This window comes from Dipodomys spectabilis, unplaced genomic scaffold, assembly GCF_019054845.1.
Source record: "Dipodomys spectabilis isolate Male_0828 unplaced genomic scaffold, ASM1905484v1 ptg000327l, whole genome shotgun sequence".
NCBI classification, from domain to species: Eukaryota; Metazoa; Chordata; class Mammalia; order Rodentia; family Heteromyidae; genus Dipodomys; species Dipodomys spectabilis.
In genome coordinates, this window is record NW_024871004.1 from 2,908,165 (window position 1) to 2,926,707 (window position 18,543).

Consider the following 18,543-nt stretch of genomic DNA (forward strand, 5'->3'; position numbering starts at 1 on the left):
TGATATTAAGATATGTGTTTCTTCCCATCCTTGTATACCGATAGTTGAATATAGCAGACCAGAATTTAACAAATATTAAACAAGAACTAAAAAATAGATAACGTTTCCTGTATAAGGCTATTACACTTTTTTATAAATAAGCATTCACCATTTGATCACTTGTGGGATTATTTTTTCTACTCTAGAGCACTGTATCTAATATCCCCAATGATTATCCAGACCTTGTGATGGAGATGAGGAAGAATAAAATATCTAGATTTCTCTTTTCCTCTTCTCTTTTTTCTAGTGTGAATTCTCATCTTTCTCCAAATTCTCCAATTAATAAAGGAAGAATGACACATTGCAAATATCAAGCTAAAGTCTTCAAAGCAAGAATTTCATTCTTTCAGAAATAGGTGAAGTAAATCAGAGTGTCTAGAGGAAGAATAAAATCATGATTATTTTTCCCTGTCTAGCTTCCATCATAGTGTCTGAACATGACTCTAAATATCTAATAAACCACTTGCCTTGGCTAATTTTTAAAAAAGTTTTTTTAAATAAATAGTAATTTTTTAAAGTTTTTAAAAATAATTTTTAAAGAAATACTAATTTGTTGTGTGCTTACGGCAGGCATGAAATTAGACTGCATTAACATTGCTTGTTGAGAGGCTAAATTTTGTCAGAATCTAAGCATAATTACAAATATATTATTTTAAGATAACTAGTTATAGGTACATTTTTTACATGAAAGGACAATATTTATTTAAACAGAGCTCAGTGGGGGACCATGGTATCATCAGAGTGCATCCAGGGGGAAAAGGGAGGAGGGGCCAAATGAGAATCAATGGCACTCCCACACCTTTACTATTTGATCTATACTGCCAGTCACCACATAGAAGGCCATCTTGTGGAAATCCAAGGAGGTAACAGTGTTGATGCGCATTGTCTTGTCATCAGCACAAATCAAAATAAATTTCTCCCCAGAATGGAACAGAACTCCACGTATCCAGTTATCATGACCCACAAGAGTCATAAGTCACATGCCAATACTGACATCCCACATCTTAATAGTTTTGTCTCTGGATCCAGATTCCATGAATGGCCCGGGATTGCCACTTTTTTTAGTCTCAGATCCTGTTGCTTCAGAGATGGAAGAATATGAACTTTCTGGAGCCCAGGAAATGCATTTCACCACATGCTCATGTTCTCGGAACTCTGCTTTGCACTCCTTTGTTGCTAAGACCCACACACGACCAGTCTGGTCATTGGAACAGCTGTCTATCAGAGTGCCATCCTTATTTGGCCGTACCATACCTACCCATTCTCTGTGTCCTGTAAATGTCTTCACACAGTAGCCAGTTTGCACTTCCCACATTTTTATAGTTTTATCCCGTGAAGCAGACACTATATGATCTCCATTATGCATGATGGCTACTGAAAAGACATTGTGGTCACGGCCATGCATGGTTCTGATGCATTCAAAGCCTTGAAAATCGCAAAGTTTAATGGTCATATCTGCAGAACAGGAAGCCAGTATCTTGCCACTGTGGTCAAAGGAAATATCCTTTAAAGAATCTGTATGTCCCTTAAGAGTTCGTTCAGAATCTCCAGTCTCATAATCCCACACCATAATTGTACCATCCTCTGAAGCAGAGACCATGACACTGAACACAGGATGGAAAATGACTCGAGTGACTGGACTTCTGTGACAACTCAATGTATATTTTTCTGGTGGATGGGGAATCCATTCTTTTGGATCTCGTTTCTGACGTAAATTCGTCTTTTGCTTCATTTAGATTTGATTCTAATTCCATAACCTTCTTTTGTAATATAATAACAGATGTCCATTTTTTTCCAAAAGTACAACACACTTTTCATCTAATTCTTCATTCATATCTAATTCAGCTTCCTTTTTAAAAACTGAATAAGCCTCTTCATAGCCATTTGAAAGAAGATAATCTGCTATAGCTCTATTAAGTTCATCTCATTGTCTCTGGGACAGCACCATTTTGGCTTTAATGTGAAGCTTATTTGAGATGTTGGGATGTCCCTCCTACAGGAAATCAAGAAGCTTTGTAATCCTTGAATTTATAATTTAATATGCCACTAAGTGGCTTCCACACAGAGGAAAGTATTCTTTTTCTTTTTTTGTATGTAGTAAACTTTTATTGAAATAATATTTGTAAATTAAATTTGACAAACTTTAATGTGTATTAATATCAAACCTCATTTCTTTACACATAATTCACATTAAGACATTGAAAATACATTTAGCAAAATTCTTCATTTAAAGTGACTTATCTGTGTCATATTTTTTTTAGTTGTCTGTTTATTTTATTTTTTTAAATTTTAATTTTAATTTTTTGTGAAGGGTAAACAAAGGAGGAGGCAGCAATGCTTGATAAGAAATGTACTCATTATCTTGCCCAAGTAATTGTAACACCTCTGTACAGTATGTTCACAAAAAATAAAAGTATTCCTTTTCAAGTAAATCCAGTAATCAGGAAATAGTTAACAAGTAATGTTCATTCCACCTTAGTACTGCTTGACTTCTAGTTCTATAGGTACATTTTTAACATAACATACACACAGAGACATCTTTTTTCTTCTTTTCCTCTCCACACTGATTCTTCAATAAGTAGTTCAGGTCATTCAAATAGCTGTGTTTCTTTCAGAAATAGATTAGACACAAAAACGTTACAAAAAGAGAACCAGGATTGGGTGGTGCATACTTTAAAAATAGCAGTCAAATAAATATTAACCATAATTCCAAAATAATAGCAGCCAAATGCTCTTGAAAAGAGAAGATTTGAAGCAAAATGTGTAAAAAGTGATAGTGCCAGAACTGCTTCAGGAGCTGCTCTCTGGGATTTAGGGTTTTTAGTACATAAAAATATTTAAATCAGGATTAATTGCTTTCAGGGACTAATTTTTTTTCTAGTTATATTTCACTGAAGAAATATTTTGTTCAAATTTAATGAAAGAATAACAGGTTATAGTAGAAAGATTGCTACAAACTCATTGTTGTAGGCAACAAAATACCTTCCCAACATATCTATCATCCCCAAATATCTAATCCCTCAAATGTAGATTTGCAGTATATGTGTGTGTGTGTGTATATATATATATATATATATATACACACACACATATATATGTATATATGTGTATATATATATATATACATGTTTGTAAAAAAATGACCTTTTATTACCCAAGGAACACAAATTTGAATAATTATCAGATAGGGAAGTATACTCAAATGGGTATTTAACAGTTCCAGCTGTAGTTGGAAAGGGACATTATTAGGTAAGAACAATCAGAAAGATGTAAAAATGCTAAATTAGAAGATAAAGGACAAGACAACATCACAGATTCTGAAGTTTCTTGAAAGCAGAACAGGAAGTAAAAGTCTTTTCCACTAGAATCATCTGAAAATATTTCAGCTCTGTTGGTGGCTCAATTTAAATCTAGTGAGACATCTTTTAGATTTCTGTCCTTGAGAACTGTAAAATGATAAATATGGATTATATAGGCCACGTAACTTGTAGAAATTTGTTACAGTAGATTTTGTATAGTAAACTAAATGAATTACAGTCTTTTCCTGATGCAACTACAGGGCCACCACATATCATGGTTTCTGAAAATAAGAAAAAGTTGCCACCGGCTTTGTACACATGTATGATGTACATAAAACAGCACTGCCTATCACTTATCAATTAATTATACTTCTGGCATATAAGCATATAAACATATAAATATGAATTATGTGAGAAATGTGTCATTTACTCAGTTGATTTAATGACAACTAAAATGAGAAAACATGCCTCTATATTTATATAAGCTAGTATGTCAGGTAAGGATTTAAAAAAATTAGAATATATATTTTAACATTTACGTCAAAATATTTGTTTATTTGTCTGTTTATCTTTAATGTTTATCACTCATGAGGGCTTGAAATGCGGGCCTGGAAGCTCTCCCTCAGCTCTTCAGCTCAAAGCTAGTGCTCTACCATTTGATCCACTGCCAATTTTCTGGTGGCTCATTGGGGAGTCTCACTGACTTTCCTGCCTAGGCTGACTTGAACCATGATTCTCAGCTCTCAGACTCCTTAGTAGCAAGGATTACAAGAAGGAACCACTGGCACTAGCTACATAATTATTTTTTATACATTTATGAAATATTGAGTTGTAATCCCATACATTTATATGTTGTGTAATGATCAAGCTATATCATATCCCTTAGTTTCTGAATGTAACATTTCTTTTTAGTGAGACTACTCAAAACCTTATCTTTTGGCGGTGATGAAATACCTATTCTTAACTATAATCACTTTGCTTATTGTGGTAGACAATTAATATATTTATTTTATTCATGGAAGTCTGCTAATTAAAATTATATAAAACATGCATTTTAAAGTCGAAGTAATTCATGGTTCCATTACTTGTTTTAGGAAAGCAATTGTGCCTTTTGTTTTCAATTATATTTCTTTGGGAATGGGTAATATTCATTAATTTAACAGTTAAAATTGATAACAGTTACTTTATATCAAGTTGATTCAAACATATTTGAAAAATGCACACATAACCTAAATATACTTCCACTTTCTTCTACCACATAATTAAAATAACAGTAAAGCAAAGCTTGGTGTTAGATGTTCATGTGTAAAGTCCTAGAAACTCAGGCCTCTAAATCCTGAATATTTTGATTCAATGTCAGTTTAAACAGACAAAAATGTGAAAAGTTGTCTCCAATTATCCAGCAAGAAGGAGAAGGTGATGTGGCTCAAGGAGTAGAATGTCATCAGCCATGAGTAAAAAATTCAAGGGAGACCACTAAACATTGAGTTCAAGCCCTACAAATGGCATATATGCACAACACAACAATAGAAATGTATTATGTACATCAATAATGAGGACAAAATAGTAGAAAAAATCATGAGAAAGGTTGTGTAAACATCTGGAAGACAGAAATCATTAGACAGAACTTTGATTTAGGAGAGGGAAAATCATAGTCTCATTTGTAATCTCATTGTAGTCATTGTGTTGAAACCTGGCTACTGGGTAACTTGTGAAAGAGTAGATTAGATTACCTGTCCTAACAGACATTGCCTGTGGCTATGCACCATCCCAATCGGCAAAAATCTAAAATCGTGCTTGTTAATTTAAAAAGAACCTCATGTTAGAGGTTGTTTGGTTCACATAGACAAGGATCCTAATTTTGAAGCTTCAGACCAGAGCTTTTGTTAATAATCCCTCCTGCTTTAACCCCCCGACCTTCCCTTGTGCAGGTATACCTTACTTAGCTGGTACCAAGCCAAAGCATTGAACTAGACCCCCCACCCCGCCTTAATCCTTACTTTCCTCCAGCTATAACTCATTTCACATGCTATGTCTTAGCTTTAGTTGTTTTCTTTCTAATCCCCACCAGAAAACACTTATATTCATGCCACTATAAATGACCTAGTTAGAAAAGGGAGTAAGGATTTACCATTGGCTGAGGCTCTCATCTGTAGTTTTTCTCCCTAATAAATCTGTGCTATCTTTATTCTCCATGGCTTTTGAGTCTGATAAATGATTGATTTGGTTTGACCTAATCTCATTTACCCAGACTTACATCGATTCGTTTTGGTTTCTGATTTTTGGAAGTTTGACCTGTGCCAAGGAGCCCTCATCTTTCTCCTAGCCCTTCCTGTAACATTCTCAAGGTATTTGGTCTTACATTAAGGTCTTCCATCCATTTGGAATCGATTCTAATGTAGAGGGATATATAAAGATCTAACTTCCGTTTTCTGTGTACAGCCAATTCTACCAGCACAAATTTTGAAGAGGCTGTCTTTCTTCCATCCTGTGTTTCTGGGTCCCTTATCAAAGATTTTGTGCCTATAGGAGTGGCTTCATTTCCGGATCCTCAATTCTGTTGTATTGATGGAATTCTGTGCTTCCATTGGAAAGAATGGCTTTTCCCCATTCCTGCGGAAATAGAAAGACTGGGAAAAATGATATTAAGTGAAATAAGCCACATACATTTAAATATATGTTGCATGGGTTTCCTCATTTCTAATAACTAGAATATGTCCATAAATGTACAATTTAATCCAATAATTGTAAAAGACAACTAATTACATTTGGACATGATTAACTAACAGTAATCTAAGCATTTACATGGCAAGAGCAAGGGAAGCTATTCTTTGGAGAAGATCACAATGGCTCAATATTTATGTGCATATGACCATATAAAATATTGCTTATTGCCATGAACTCTAAGAATCAATCATACATGAGAAATACATATCTCTGTATATAATTTTAATAGATGTCATGAAAATAATGCACTTCCCTGTAATCTCAAAAGCAAAATTCTATGTTTAGAAGATAAAATTGGGGAAAGTTTTCACCTCATAAACTAAAATATGTAGTGGGAATAGTGGGAGAGAAAAGATAAGACGAAAATTATAGTAGCTATATATTGAAGAATTCATCAACAATTTTCAAAACTATACAAGAAAGCTGGGGTGCAGCTCAGTTGTAGGAATAGACATATATATAAAGACATATATATAAAATGGGTTGAATCTCTAAGAAGACCTTATAATAAGTTAATAAATAGTAATAATAAAATAATTACTTGAAATAAATGCTTTCATATTGGAGAGGCCTGAATCCTAAAAAAAATAAAAAAAATATACTCTCAATCCTCGTATCCAAAGACATAAAACTACAAGAATGAAGAAGAAACAGATTTCTTTTTCTATTCTTTCGGTTCCTTTTCTGTTTTCTTCTTTTATTTCCTTTGGCACTATTCATGCTTGAAGTTGCTAAGGTTCTGACCACTTTAGATTATTTTTCAGATGAGGTCTTAGTTTTTGACCAAGCATCCTTTGAGAAATAATCTCTTACCTATGGCTTCCACAAACGTGAGATAACAGGGAAATTACACTATATCTAGCTTTCTTTGTTTTTGTAGTTTCTCACATGTTTTTTCAGAACTGGCTCTGATATCAGTCTTCTAAATATCTGCCTTCTAATTAGCAAGGTATTTTTCATCTCAAGCTTGGACCCACACTATTTTTCAATATAAACATTCAATATTGGCATCTGTTTTCTAGATATCATTAAATATTATTGAGGTTATGATAGACCTTTATGTTGTTATAGAAAAACACAGAGAAATCCCTTGAATACTTTTTTCCAGATTCTTAAATATTTATAGTATGACAGACAAGTAGGACATTAATATTTCACAGGTACTTTATGCAGACTTCAGTTGTTTTAATTATTTTGTGCACATTAAATCCAATATAATTTTATAAAATGTGCCATATAAAAGAAAAAGAGTGATGTAAATGTAAAGCAAAGGAAGATGTCTTGACAATTTTGGACATGAAGCATTCTTAAATTTGGCATTAAAATAATAGGCAAGGAAAACGATATATTAGAACTCAATAAAAGTGTAAAAAAATTGGTCGGTGAAAGCTCATATACAAGTAGGGAATAGAAGTTGGGAGCAGGTGGCTCATCTATCTCATCCTAGCTACTTGGGAGGCTGTGATTTGAGTATTGCTGTTTGAAGCCAGTACCCACAATATAAAGTCCCTGAGATCCTTATCTCTGATTAATCAGCAAAAAGCCAGAAGTGAGGCATGACTGAAATGGTAAATTGTTAACAAATTGCCACAAATCTCAGGGACCCTTAGTTCAAGCCCCAAGACTAAGCATGCATGTTAAAAATTAATAGTAGTAATCGTAATAGTGATGATGGTGATGATGATGATTATAATAATGATGATGAAGTGTACCCATAGTCAAGGATATAATATTTGCAAATCCTATACCTTAAGAATGCCTCAAATCTAGATTCTACATAAAATTCTCAAAACCTAATATTTAAAAGAACATCAATTAGAAACCAGCAAAATACATCTTGTGAAAAATAAACACAAGAAAAACATCATCAGTCATCCAATAAATACATATTAAAACTTAAATGACATCATAAAACATGTATGAGAATTACTTCACATAATACAATAATGACCATACTAAATGCTATCAGGAAACAGAGAAAATGGATGCTGGCAGAAATGTCAAATCGGAAAGCCACTTCTGAAAATATTTTTACAGGTTCCTAGAATATGAAATAAGCAAATGCCCACTGTATAGCACAGTAATTGAGCTCTTCAGGCTTTGTCTCATAGAAATAAAATGTAACATTCACTTAAAGGCCAAAACACAGAGGATTATAGCAGCATTATTTCCTCTAGTCAAAGAAATGGACATCAATTCAAGCTTTCTTTTGGTGAATGGGAAAGGAATTGTGCTATATTCTCTAATAACAGAACCAAAAGGCAACTCGAGTGAATACAATACAATATTAAGGCATACAATAACTGGGAATAATTTACCATAGATTTGAAGGCAATCCTAAAAGTTTATTTATTGCATGATCTAGAAGTCAGAGAAAAAATATATTGGTTGCCATGATGAAACAAGTTTGGGATGGCAGAAATTATAAAAGGGAAATATGGGTCAGACTTATTTTTGGTAAATAAACGTATCTGTAAATATTGTACATTCATATAGATTTGATAAAATTATATTGGACTTAATATGTGCACAAAACAATTAAAATAACTGGTCTGCATAAGGTACTTGTGACATATTAATGTCCTACTTGTGATGTCATACTAGAAATACTTTAATAAATTGGAAAAAGTATTCAAGGGATTTATCTGTGTTTTTATAACAGCATAAAGATCCATACTAATCTCATATCTAGAAAACAGAAGTCAATACTGAATGTTTACATTGACAAATATTGTGGGTCCAAGCTTGAAATGAAATATACCTTGTTAATTAGAAGGCAGCGATTTAGAAGACTGATATCAGGGCCAGTTCTGAAAAATAAAAATTCATGAGAAACTACAAAAACAAAGAAAGCTAGATAGAGTGTAATTTCCCTGTTTTCTCACATTTATGGAAGCCATAGTTAAGCGATCATTGCTCAAAGATGGCTTGGCCTGAAAAATCAGCTAAAGTGGTTAGAACCTTAGCAACAAAAATAATTCTGTCTCGTGCTTCACTTTTAAAATTAAACCCACCACTTCTCTTTGTCCCAACCTGTTAAAACAGGAGTGATTATAAACAAAAGCACTGGTCTGAAGCCTCAAAATCAGTCTGTGTGGACCAAATAGTCTCTAACATGAGGTTTTATTTAAATTAACAAGCATGATTTTAGATTTTGCAGAGTGGGATGATGCATAGTCACAGGCAATGTCTGATTTGTCAGGTAATCCAATCAACTCTTTCACAAATTACCCAATAGCCAGGTTACAACACAAATGACTACAATGAGATTGTACAAAAAAGACTGAGACTTTTCCCTCTCCTGAATCAAAATTCTGTCAATTGATTTCTGTATTCCACCTGTTTACATATTTCTCACAATCTTTTCTATTACTTTGTCTTCATTATTGATGTCCATATTACCTTTTGTTGTTGTCTTATGTGTATATGCCATTTTTAGGGATGGAACTCAATGTTTAATGGTCTTCCTTGAAGTTTTTGTTCATGGCTGATGACATTCTATTCATGAGCAACATTCTCACCTTCTGGTTCTGGCTGGATAATTGGAGATAAGTTTTCATATTTTTGTCTGTTTGGGCTGACATTGAACTGAAGTATTCAGGTCTTAGCCTCCTGAGTTTCTAGGATTCAACACATGAGTGGCTAACACAAATCTTTGCTTTACTGTTATTTTAATTATGTGATAGAGGAAAGTGGAAGTATATTTGTGTTAAGTGTGCAATTTTCAAATGCAAGTTTGAATCAACTAGATATAATGTAATTGTTATTCAATTTTAACAGTTAAATCAATAACTATTACACATTCCCACAGAAATATAATTGAAAATAAAAGGCATAATTTTTTTTCTTTTTGCATTTTTTTTTAATAGGATCAGTCATAGGGCCTGAACTCTGGGCTTGGGCACTGTCCCTCAGCTCTTCAACTCAAGGCTAGCACTCTACAACTGAGCTACAGTGCCACTTCCAGCTTTTTTCTTTTTGCTTATGTGGTGCTGAGGAATCGAACCCATGCCCTTAGGCATGCAAGGCAAGTGCTCTACCACTGAGCCACCTTCCCAGCCCTCATAATTGTTCTCTTAAAACAAGTAATAGAACCATGAATTTCTTTCACTTTACAAATCATGTTTTATAAAACTTTAATTAGCAGACTTCTATGATTAAAATAAATCTATTAATTGTATACCACAATTAGCAAGGCGATTATAGTTAAGAATAGCTATTTCATCACAGCCAGAAGATAAGTTTTTGAGCATTCTCACTAAAAAGGAATGTTACATGCAGAAATTAATAGATATGATGTAGCTTGATCATTACACAACATATAAATTAAGGGGATTACCACTTAATACTTCATGAATATGTAAAAAAATAATTATGTAGGTAGGCGCCAGTGGCTCATGCTTTTAACCCTAGCTACTAAGGAGTCTGAGAGCTGAGAATCATGGTTCAAAGCCAGCCTAAGCAGGAAAGTCCCTGATAAACTTATCTCCAATGAGCCAAAAGAAAACTGGCAGTGGCTCAAGTGGTAGAACACTAATCTTGAGATGAAGAGCTGAGGGACAGTTCCAGGTCCAGATTTCAAGCCCCACAACTGACAATAATTAAAAATAAACAGTTACAGATAAACAATATTTTGACATAAATGTTAAAATACATATTCTAAAAATTTTCAAATCCTCACTAGATATACTAGTTTATATAAATACATAGAAGTGTTTTCTGGTTTTAGTTGTTATTGAATCAATTGTGTGAATCACACATTTCTCATTCAATTCATATTTGTAGGTTTATATACATATATGACACAAATGCAATAAGTGATACGTGATAGGCAGTGCTGTTTTAGGAATCCCCCTTGGCATTCTAACATTAACACTTCTCCCCAAAAATCGATATGCCCTCCAACCTTATAAGAGGTTTCATCACATTGGAGCAGAAAAGTATAAGCCATAATCATCGTTTGGAACAACTGTAACATTTTACATGTATTACACTTAGTTTAACAATGGAAACATTCAAGGCATCTTAACCATGTCAATAATAGCAAAATGTCTTCTGAGCTTTTCAGTCTCTTAAAAGATGAAAATCTTTAATTATACATCTATTTTTTTCTACCTAACATCCTATATCTTAGGAAGATTTTTTTGTGTAACCATGTGTTCCTGATTAGAAGACCGGAACAGAGGAAATAATGAAAATAGTGAAGGAAAATACTTGAAAACAATTTAAAAAGCAATCAGAGACATTCTTTTTTTCACCAGTTTCAATGAAAATATACGTTAAAATATGACGTTTTGTCATCATTTAAAGAACCATAATTAAACTTTAATTAGCAGTGAAGAAGGGAACAGAGTAACCTCCATACTGATTTCCAAAGTGGTTGAACAAGTTTACACTCCCACCATCAATGAAGTAAGGTTCCCTTCTGTACACATCCCCTACAGCATCTTTTGTTGTGAGAGTACTTGATTTTTGCCATTCTAAATGGAGTGAGGTGGTATCTCAATGTTGTTTTGATTTGCATTTCTTTTATGGCTAGGGATGTTGAGCATTTCTTCATGTGTCTATTGGCCATACTTCTTTCTTCTTCAGAGAAGTTTCTCTTCAAGACTTTAGCCCACTTATTTATTGGGCAGTTGTTTCTTTGAGAATTTGTTGTTGAGGGATTTAATTTTTTGAGTTCCAAGTATATTTTAGATATGAGACCCTTGTCCGTTGTATGGCTAGTGAAGATCTTTTCCCAGTCCGTTGGCTTTCTATTGATCTTTTGAGCTATGTCCTTTGCCATGCAGAAGCTCTACAACTTCATGCAATCCCAGCCTTTCTTTGATTTTTTGTGTTTCTGGGTCTCTATTCAGAAAATTTCGGCCTGAGGCACGGAGACCTAGGGTTTCTCCTATTCCATCCTCTAATGTTTTCAGAGTGTCTGCTTTGACTTCGAGGTCTTTGATTCATTTGGAGTTGATTCTGGTGCAGGGTGATATATAAGGATCTAGCTTTAGTTTTCTACAAGTAGTTAACAAAATTTTGCCAGCACCATTTACTGAAGAGGCTGTCATTCTTTCATTCTATTTTGTTAGCTCCCTTATCGAAGATTAGATGGCTATAGGTCTGTAGGTTCATTTCTGGGTTTTCAATTCTATTCCATTGGTCCTGAGGTCTGGTCTTATGCCAATACCAAGCTGTATTGATTACTATAGCTTTATAGTAGAGTTTGAAATTTGGTATTGATATTCCTCAGCAGTGTTCTTTCCATTGAGGAGCGTTTTTGCTCTTCGGTGTCTTTTATTGTTCCATATGAATTTTTGGATTGCCTCTTCTATTTCCTTGAAGATTGAGGTTTGAATTTTGATAGGTATTGTGTTGAATTTGTATAGAGCCTTGGGAAGTATTGCCATTTTCACAATGTTAATCTTTCCAATCCAGGAGCATGGGAGGTTTTGCCATTTTCTAAGTTCTGTTTTGATTTCCTTTTTCAAGATTTTAAAGTTTTCATCATAGAGGTCCTTCACTTCTTTGGTTAAGTTAATTCCTAGGTATTTCATTTTTTGTGGGGCTATTACAAATGGAGTTGCTTTCCTAATTTCAGCCACACTTTTCTCATTGTTGGCATACAGAAAAGCCATTGATTTGGGGGGTTAATTTTATACCCTGCTACTTTGCTAAGGTTTTTAAACAGCTTGAGTAATTTGGGAGTGGAGTCTATAGGATTCTTTAAATACAAGATCATGTCGTCTGCAAAGAGGGTGTGTTTTATTTCTTCTTTCCCTATTTGGATCCCTTTTATGTCTGCATCTTGTCTTATTGCTGTAGCTAGGCATTCTAATACTAGGTTGAAGAAAAGTGGAGAGAGTGGACATCCTTGTCGTGTTTCTGAGTTCAGAGGGAATGGCTTTAGTTTTTCATCATTAAATATAATGCTGGCTGTAGGTTTGTCATATACAGCTTTTATAGTATTGAGGAATGTTCAATGGATTCCTAATTTTTCCAAAACCTTCATCATAAAGGGGTGTAGGATCTTGTTGAATGTTTTTTTTGCGTCTATTGAGATAACCATGTGGTTCTTATTCTTGCTCCTGTTGATGTGATGAATAATATTAATTGATTTGCGCATAATGAACCAGCTTTGCATCCTTGAAATGAATTCTGTTTGATCGTGTTGTATGATTTTTTGGATGAATTGTTGAAGTCGATTGGCCAAAATTTTGTTGAGAAGGTTTGCATCAATGTTCATCAAAGAAATGGGTCTATAGTCCTCTTCCTTTTATGAGTCCCTGCCTGGTTTTTGGATGAGGGTTATGCTGGCTTCTTAGAATGTGTTCGTTAGTGAACTTTCTCTTTCAATTTCATTGAAGAGTTGGAGGAGTATTCGTGTGAGCTCTGCTTTGAAGGCCTTGTAAAATTCTGCTGTAAAACCATCTGTTCCTGGACTTTTCTTAGCTGGGAGGTCTCTTCTTGCTGTTTATATTTCAGTGCTTGATATGGGCCTGTTAAGATGGTTTAACTCATCTTGGTTTAGTTTTGTCATGTCACTATTTCCTAGGAAAAGGTCCATTTCTCTCAAGTTCTCAAACTTATTAGAATAAAGTTTTGAGAAATATTCCCTTATAATGTTCTGAATCGTGGTTGTTTCCGTGGTGATGTTTCCATTCTCAACTCTGAGTTTATCTATTTGGGTGTGTTCTCTTCTTTTTCTGAGAAGATTTGCTAAGCATCTGTCAATTTTGTTAATTTTTCGAAGAACCAACTCTTTGTTTTGTTGATTTTTTCCATAGATTTTTTTGGATTCTAATTCATTTAGTTCTGATATAATTTTAATTATTTCTTTCCATCTACTGGATTTGGGTTTATCTTGCTGCTCTTTTATAAGGAGGTTTAAATGTGTCATTAAATTGTTGGTTTCAGATCTCTCCAATTTGTTGATGTAGGAGCTCAGAGCTATAAATTGCCTCTGAGTACTGCCTTTGCTGTGACCGAGAGGAGCTGGTAATTTGCGTGTTCATTTTTTTTTGAATAGCATGAACATTTTAATTTCCTTTCTAATCTCTTCCATGACCCACTCGTGATTCAGCAGTGTGTTGTTCAGCCTCCATGTGATACCAGACTTTCTTTAGTGGCTTTTGGTGTTGAGTTCTAATTTTATTCCCTTGTGGTCAGAGAGATTACAAGGTATAAGTTCAATGTTTCTGAATTTGGACAAATTTGCTTTGTGGCCTTTAATGTGGTCTATTTTAGAAAATGTTCCATGTGCTGCTGAGAAAATCGTGTATTCTGATGCTGCTGGGTGAAATGTTCGGTAGATATCTGTTAAATCTAGTTGTTCTGTGCAGCTGTTTAGATCTGTGGTTTCTCTGTTGAGTTTTTGCCGAGTTGATTTATCTAGTGGGGAGAGTGGTGTGTTAAAATCCCCAACAATTAATGTCTTTGGATCTATATGGGATTTGAGGGAAAGTAGTGTTTCTTGGATAAATTTGGGTCCTCCGTTTTTTGGCGAATAGATATTTAGAATTGGAATATCCTCCCCAAGGAGAGATCCCTTAATTAGTATATAGTGACCTTCTTTATCTCTTCTCACGAATTTTAATTTGAAGTCTATTTTATCTTATATTAGGATTGCAACTCCCGCCTCTTTATGGGGACCATTTGCTTGGTAGATATTGTTCCAGCCTTTAACATTGAAAATGTGTTTGTTTTTACAAGCAAGATGTGACTCCTGAACACAGCAGATAGAAGGGTCTAGGGAGAGAGTCTATACAGTCTATGTTGTTTAATTGGAGCGTTAAGTCCATTAATGTTAAGAGATAGGACTGAGAGGTATTTGGGAGTTCCTGCCATATTATCCACCTTCTTGGGGGCTGCGAAAACTGGGTTCTTCCTATGGTTCTTGGATTCTCAGTTCGGGTGCAGTTTCTTGGCCTTATTGTGGTCTTGTTGGTTTCCTATGTGTAAGACATCTTTAAGAATCTTTTGTAGGGCTGGTTTGGTGGAGATGTATTGTTTTATTTTTTCTTTGTTATGGAAGGTTTTTATTTGGCCTTCAGTTATGAAGGAGAGTTTAGCTGGGTGCAGTATTCTTGGTTGATAGTTGTTTGTTTTTAGGTCATGGCATACATCATTCCAGGCTCTTCTTGCTTTGATTGTTTCTGCTGAGAAATCTGAGGTGATTCTAATTGGTTTCCCTTTATAGGTGATTAATCTTTTTTCCTTGACAGCTTTAAGGATCTTTTCCTTGGTCTGAGTTGATCCTGTGTGGATTATAATGTGACTGTGGGATGTCCTATTCTGGTCTGGTCTATTTGGGGTTCTAAAAGCTTCTTGTATCTGAATAGGCCTATCTTTTTGTATGTTTGGGAAGTTCTCTGCTAGGATCCTGTTAAACAAATTTCCTAGACCATGAACTTTGTTTCTAGGTGCTCCTCTACACCCATTACCCTTAGATTAGGCCTTCTGATTGTGTCTTCCAAGTGTTTGATAGATCTATCATATTTCTTGGACTTGTCTTGCATGATTGTATGTTCTTTCTTTATAATATCTAGGCTATCTTCAATCCCTCAGATTCGATCTTCTGCATGGTCTAACCTGCTGTCAAGACTTTCTACTTTGTTTTTTTTTTTAATCTCTTTTCCTTCTAATTGGTCAGCTTTGATGGCTTCAAAATCTTTGTTGAAGCTTTGTTTTAGATCGTGTATGAATTTCTTTACTTCCTTAATTTGGTGTTCATTGATTATTCTCAAATGACTTATTCTCAAATCACTTATTCTCAAATCTATTTAGAGAAGAACGTGAATATATTGAGAGAAGGGGATGGATATAAAGGAGATGTGAAAAACTTAAAAATAATAATGCTTAAAATATTATATAGCTATAAAGATGTAGTACTGCTATTAAGGAATTTAAGTCTCAGAGGTTTTGAATTGAATAATAAATTTGAGGATTAAGTGTGTACACAATGAGGGATAGGGTCTAATAGTCAATTATGGGTTTATCTGAGGATGTGCAGGACAAGAGTTAAGTCACATAAAGAAGAATGAAAGAGAGGAAAAGGGGAAAAGGATGAGAAAGGAAGAAAAAAAGATCAGAAGTTCAGTAAAGCTAAACAGAAAACAAAATATAATTAAAAAAGAAAAAAAGAGAAAGAAAACAAAAAAAGAAAGAAAAACACACACTCACGTATCCCTAAAATAAAAATTATAAGAGGAAAAAAAAGTTACTGGAATACAATTTTTTTTCAAAAAAGGCAAAAATTAAAAAAAATGTTTTAGAAAAGAAAATTTTTCTTTATATATAAGATACAAAAAAAAAAAGAAGAAGAAGAAGAAGAAGAAGAAAAAAGTTCTTCGATTTTTTTAGGAGGGGTGGGTAAAACCCTGTATCTCCCTTGTTTTGTAACCAGCCTCTGGTTGGAGTCTCTGGTCTGTTTGTGGTCCTGTGGCTTGGTTGGTTCTTAAGTCAGTTTGTTCAAACAGGCAGAAAAATGCTCTGCTTTACCCAGGATTTTGTGACCCTCTTCCCAGGCTAGTTCAATGGGAGGCAGATCTGCTTTGAGAATCACAAAAGAGGTTGAGGGAGGGATGAGGCAAGTTTCTGGGTAGAGTTGAGGCCTTTCAACAAACAGTAGCTTTTCCTGGAGGCTAGTTTGTGAGAAACTCACAGAGCCCAGCCTGGAGCCATTCGCAGGGTTTCTGTTTACTGATTTTCAATTGATTGTCGAGGCTGCTAGAGGCTGCCTGTGGCTCTGATTACCCAATTAGGAAAGCCACTCCTAGGGCTGGCACCGGAGCTGGGTGACTTTTCCCTGGGTGGAGCTGAGTCTGGCAGGTCAGGCAGCCGTTAAGTTCTTGTGACCTGCTAAATGACTCGTTTTATTATGTGAGACCTTGTTTACACTCCAGCTTCTCCTCCATCATCTTCGTGGAACTCCGTAGCTTATTTTTATATTTAATTTTATTCTCAATTTAATATATAGAAGGGGTTGCAGTAAATGTAAGGTAGTGAATATCAAACAAGTCAAACTTCTTATGCCCTCCCTCATATTTCTCACACTTTTCCTTTACCCTAATACCCCTCACAAGTTGTAAATTTCCTACATGTTGTCTTGTGAGTATTGCTATTGCATTGGTTTGCCCTTTGTCCTTTGTCTCACCATTTTGTTCTTCCTCTTCCATTGCCAAATTAAGATAAATGTGTATATAATACACAGGATACTGAAATCAAATACAGCAGAGGATAAACCATAGGGGAAAACACAAAATAAAAAAAGAAATCACATAGTACTTTAAGAACAACAACCACAAAGAAAACCTCTGTTTCCATATCTAGGAGTTCATTTTGCTCAGCATCCTCTTATATGGTCATCTATACATAGCTATTGAGCAATTCTGCTCATCTGATAGGACTAACCTAGACATTACTTACTTATTACACATGAGGGAAACTATGGAATCTGTTTCTTTGTGTCTTGCTTGTTTTCTGAGTAGCATTTTCCCAAGTCTTTCCATTTCCTTATGAATTAGAAGCATAGAATTCCACCATTTGTTTGTTTAATTGATTCGTTCATCTTTTGAGTAGCATATTAGTTTAAAACATGATTGCATGTAAGTATCATTAGGGTCATTAAAAATGACAGTTTTCTAAGTAAGATTGTATGTTGGTACAAGTGTTGACATATCTGGATAAGCCTAATGTATTTCTTGAAATGAGTTAGGCAGGAAGATATCATATAGGATAAAAATATGAGTGACAAAATATTCCCTTGAGAAAGATTTAGGAGGCTGCCAGACGTATGAAGAAATACAGATAATTTTAAAGAATTTAGAAATGCAAGCTCAAGTATGTCTTTTTAAATAAAAATTATGTAAGTGGAAGGGCAAAAGAAGGGGAAGAGAAGAAATAACTGAAAACATATCATTGTTCCAAGTTAGAGTATATAAAGACACAATCTATAATTTCCCAGGTAAACAGAGACCAATAAAATACATCTCACTTCATTTAAGTACATGCAAAATATTTACTTGGCTGTTTCCTACTTTAATGCTCCAAAATAAATGAAGAGTTATAAGAAATATTATGTGATTGCCATTATTTCAACCAGAACACTAACTGTGATGAACCCTCTTTTTCTCATTTCGCACTTGGAAAATAATCCCTAAATTGATGATGTTGTGACTGATTAGAGTCAGATTTAGGGGCTTCTACTTGCACAATTATCCCAGAATATTTTACAGCAGTTTTCCCCCCAAGATATCCAACTACATTGTCTGAAACTATACTTTGAACACACCCTCATACCTGAGTACATAATTTCCTTGGCACCTTCTACTTTGTGCCTTTGTCTTTTTTGCACATTCCTTAGTTCATAGTTGCTATATTTCCATTTCATCTTTATAAACTACTAAGAACATTGTTCAACTATCACTTCTTGTTTGCACACACCCAGTCTATGTATGAAGGTACTTTGTTTATGTTAAGCAATAGGGTA

At 34.4% G+C, this 18,543-nt stretch overlaps 1 pseudogene; it reads right to left on the bottom strand.

Moving 5' to 3' along the window:
• Positions 1-820: 820 nt before the first annotated feature.
• On the bottom strand, positions 821-1,987 carry LOC122128265 (annotated as a pseudogene).
• Between the last annotated feature and the right edge of the window lie 16,556 nt (positions 1,988-18,543).